This window comes from Papaver somniferum, chromosome 8 (genome assembly GCF_003573695.1).
Source record: "Papaver somniferum cultivar HN1 chromosome 8, ASM357369v1, whole genome shotgun sequence".
In the NCBI taxonomy this organism is placed as follows: Eukaryota; Viridiplantae; Streptophyta; class Magnoliopsida; order Ranunculales; family Papaveraceae; genus Papaver; species Papaver somniferum.
Window position 1 is genome coordinate 133,612,215 of NC_039365.1, and position 4,918 is coordinate 133,617,132.

A 4,918-nucleotide genomic window follows, 5' to 3' on the forward strand; every position below is an offset into this window, starting at 1 on the left:
CTGATCGATTGATGGAATTCTTGAGAGTGATTGCTCGAATAATTGTCTGTCTTTCAATCGTGGATTCAGAGACTTATTTATATTGTCAGAATAGTAGACACATTGATCTCCAGTAAGTGTGACGGTTGCTCGAGTGAAAGAGTGGGAAAGTGGGAAATCGTGGTTTGACTAGTTCCAGGTTGTGCGGAGACTTGGTTGATTGTCCACCCACTACTTTGATAACTCCCTCAACTGCTTGCACGACTTACTTACATTTCTCATCATGGATGAACACACGTACTGTAGGCCTCCAGACCAAAACCTTAATTGATATCCCTAATGTGATGTGATTGATGTCTCACTAACGTGGAGTCTGCAAGGCAGATGTGTATTTGATTAGTCAGTCGTTGACTTTATTAGACGATGGGTCTAAGTATTGTTCGGTCGAGCATGATTGTTGAATGCTTTAGGATTTACGAATTGAACATGTCTACTGGGACGTATAGTTCTCGAGTGAATGATGCTGATAGTCTGAGTAATTGCTCTGAGAAAGTATTGACCGTATGATGAATTGTTGAATATTGATAGTTGGATGAATATTCGAGCAACTGAGCAAGTATTGCTCACGCGATAAATTATTGAATATTGATAGTTGTATCAATATTCAAGCAATTGATCAAGTATTTCTCATTCAAATATTGATAGTTGGATCAATATTCGAGCAATTGAGCTAGTATTGCTCTTTCGATGAATTATTGGTAGCGTGACCAAATAATATATTAATTAAAATATTGGTAGTTGACCGAATATTGTGTAATTAGTTCAGACATTGATTGCTGGATCAACATAAAATTATTAGTGTTTGAACTCGCTCATAATTATGATTTGCAGATTATTTGTTCGAAACCCTAATTTTGATCAATTGCTGGTCAACTGATGATTTACTGAAAATAGGTCATTGAGCGAAGGAGGGACCATCTTCAAGGGATGGTGGACGACCATGTAGCGCCCAGGTTCTCGAGTGAGCGTGCATCAAAATCCTTTGTTGGTGAAAGAATGATCAAATGCTGGTTTAATCATTTACTAAATAGTGCTCGTGTGAGCGTTAAGTAGTAAAAGCTAGTTATGGAGAGATGAGGGACCGACCAAGAGGGCATGGAACCGGCCCTTGGTGGTCGTGGGACCAGCTGACGGTCGTTTGAGTGAGTCCCAGGTTGGTTGAAAAGAGTTTGGACCCAATATGAGCAATTGATAGCAAATTAGGTCAAAATTATAAAGATGTGTGGGACCGGCTCATTTAGGGATGCACATGGGTCGGTTTTGGTCGGTTTTGGCCTCACCCACCACCCAACCCACTGATGGCGGGTAACAGAAGTTTTCACCCGCAACCGACCCAACATCACAATGGGTCGCTTTTCACCCGACTCACATTACGGCGGGTTTGTTCGGGTGGGTGGTGGGTTACCCACCATAAAATAAAATGACATTACATAATAAAGTTGATGCAAAGTTGCAAACTCCAAAGTTGATAAAGCTAACAATAAAAAGGAACAGAGTTCAATTATTCAAAGCTCAAAAGATAAAAGAGTGCATTACTATTGAGTATTTCCTACTATACTAAAGCCTAATATCATATAAAGCGACCAGCAGCGACTCGCTGCAAAGATGTGGATGTTTTACCTCCGAATGCGCTGAAAGCCTGAAATAAAACGAAGTCTGTAAATTAGTTACAATAACAAAGATGAACTCAGAAATATCAAGCTACTGACAATGACCCTTGGCGTCATTACCTTATCTAAGCCAATAGGAATCAATCATCTATGACGATGGAAGAAGCAGCAAGGTCACCAAATAGCTCTGCAAGCGAAATGAACAATTAGAATGAATGAAAGGGTAGATGAATTTCTTGAAACAAGTAAAATAGCTCTGTAAGCGAAATGAACATTTTAGTTTATCCATCCACAACAACAGCAAGTACTATCATACGGGATAAAAACCTTTACACATTCAAAGACACATAAATCTCCACAATATGGAAGTTTAACTTTTAGTACAAGATGAAATTTTGCCAGAAATGCAAAATTCAACAAGGTTTCTATCATAAAACACACAAGCCAAACTCTATGTATTTCTTAATCAAATTCAGCAAGTCATTGGTTGCTTAGTTACCACATCTTTCAACAAGGGAATCCATAAACAACAGTTGAGCAGCAATTCCAAATAAAAATGTACAAGTACTACACCAATTTCGAAATGGATATATGATATTTAGCTAAGCAAGGGTTTATACATCTAAAACAACAACATGTATTATCATGCTGGATCAAAACCTTTACAAATTCAACCACACATAAACCTCCACATACATGGCAGTTTATACATCATCTGATATTTAGAATAATAAGATTCACCTAACAAGGTAGTTTATACATCATTAAGTATGGATTATTCACATAACAGGGAAGTTAATCTATTCACATAGCATGCATTATGTTTAGTAAACAACCATGTACTTTCATCTAATAAACATGCTGCAGTAAAACTCACAGTGTCATGAATAACAATAGAGCCAAGGAAAATTTAGACATACCAGACTCAGCAATATCAATCTCCTCCTCCTCGACTCCAAGGGTAGATGAATCCATGTCTATTAGTGTTCGTAACCAATTTTGTAACAAAATTAAGGCCTCAAGTGTCTTGGGCTTTAAGGAGCTTCGAAAAGGATCCAAAATTCTTTTTCCGGTACTAAATGTTGATTCTGAAGCAACGGAAGAAACGAGAATAGCAAATATATCTTTAGCCATAAGTGGCAAAATGTCAAACCTCGCAGCATTTACCTTCCACCATTGTAATATATCAAAAGTAGCATTTTCATTTGTGGGTGTGTAGATCGGTTCAGCCAAGTACCTTTCTACCTCAGATCTCCCATTGTCCTCCACATTACTCAATTGATGCTTTCGTTTATTCCTTCCCGCCATATACTTGGCCTTGCTAGAAATAGTACTTCCAAAACTCGAAGAACTTTGAGTAGAAGTAGAATTAGTCTCGCCCACAGATTCTGATGAAGATACTGCACATCTAACATTTTCTGCTTTATAAGCTGCAAACAGCTCCACAAAATTTTTCAGAACTTCTTCAACCCATTTTTCTACAAGTTTTTTCTTCATTGCTGGGTCATAATGCACAATTAAATCTTCAACAGTCACAAATAACCCATGTTCTTTCTCTCGTGGATCAAGAAGTACAGCCATAAACATCAACGAATTCATCTTTCGGTATGTTACCCAATATTTGTTGCACTTGAGCAACATTACAGCACCCATGTGTCTTAATAAAGGGTCCTCATGTGTATTTTTCCATTCTTCTAATTCTTGACGAACAGTACCAAGTTCCAATAAGAAAGAATGAGAAGTAACATAAGTAGAAGCTGAAAATGCAACAGTTGCTTCATAAAATACGTGTAGAAACTTAATCAGAACTCTCGCGTTGCACTAATCGTATCGTTCAGGAGCATGCACTTTTGGCCTGTTTTTTTTCTTGGCTTTCCTGACAGCAGCAGAATCTTCTTCTTCAGTAGTATCAAGTTCTTCTTCATTGTCTGATTCCAGATCATAATCAGCATCAAGATCAACAGTGTCATCACCATCACCCATAATATTATCTGGTACTGGAATATCAAAGCAAAACTCTTCACAAAATGCCTTATCCAACTCACGTAGCCTTTCAAATGCCTTTTCATATCTTTCAGCAGCAACAAGCATTAAGTAAGTAGAATTCCACCGCGTTCTCACATCTAATATCAGACCCTTTTTACAATCTATTCTTTCCGACTCAGCAGCCTCCGTAAACCTTTTATATCTTGCGGGAGATTTCGTGACATATTTTACCACTGCCCTGATCCTGAGAAGTGATGTATGATACTTCTTCATACCGTCCTTCACAACAAGTGCAATTACGTGAGCCGCACATCGAACATGTAAATGTTTAGCTCCGAGTAATGTAGAACCCCAACTCTGAACTCTCTTCCTCAAATAGTCAACAACAACTTTATTTGCAGAAGCATTATCAAGCGTCACAGTGAAAACCTTTTCAAGTCCCCAGTCTAGCAAACATTTCGCCAAATCCTCTCCAATTTTTGTACCTTCATGGTTATCAATCAAGCAAAAACAGATAATTCTTTTATGTAGTTTCCAGTGATGATCAATGAAATGCGCAGTCACTACCATATAATTGTAATTCTGCGATGACGTCCAAGTGTCAGTAGTAAGGCACACTCTTACCTTGTTTTCTTTGAAATAACTTTTCAGATTAGCCTTCTCTGTCAAAAACAGCTTGCACACATCACGGTATATTGTCATACGACTTGGAAGCTTAAATCGAGGCTCAAGATACTTACAAAAAGCTATAAAACCTTCACCTTCAACAATTCTAAAAGCCATTTCATCGGTGACGATAAATCTAATCAGCGCTCTCCTGCACGCATCTTGAGAAAAAGACACCCCAACCAATTGTGGTTCCTCTCCAAGCTTGCAAGGCTGGAAGTCAAGTGTTTGTTGTCCGTCAGCTCTAGCCTCATTCATTTCATTCTTATACTTCTGACACTTATCCAAATGATGTTGGAGATTAGAAGTCCCATGTTTCTTACCATCCAAATTTTTCTTACCAATCTTGTAATTAGCCTTTTTGCAATATTTACATTTCGCTCTCTCACCATTTTCATAAATATCATAGTGATCACATACCTTTGATCTCTTCACACCAGCATTAGGATTATTATCTAATGTTTCACCTGCGGCACAAGCATGTGAAGGTTCAGAAGCTGGTGTAGATGAGCCAGCGGTACTCCATGTCCCTGCTGATGGTCCATGCACTTGTCCCGAACGCGGTGGATGTGGATGGGGAGGTCCCATTTGTGATTCCACTCCATGTATAATTGGAA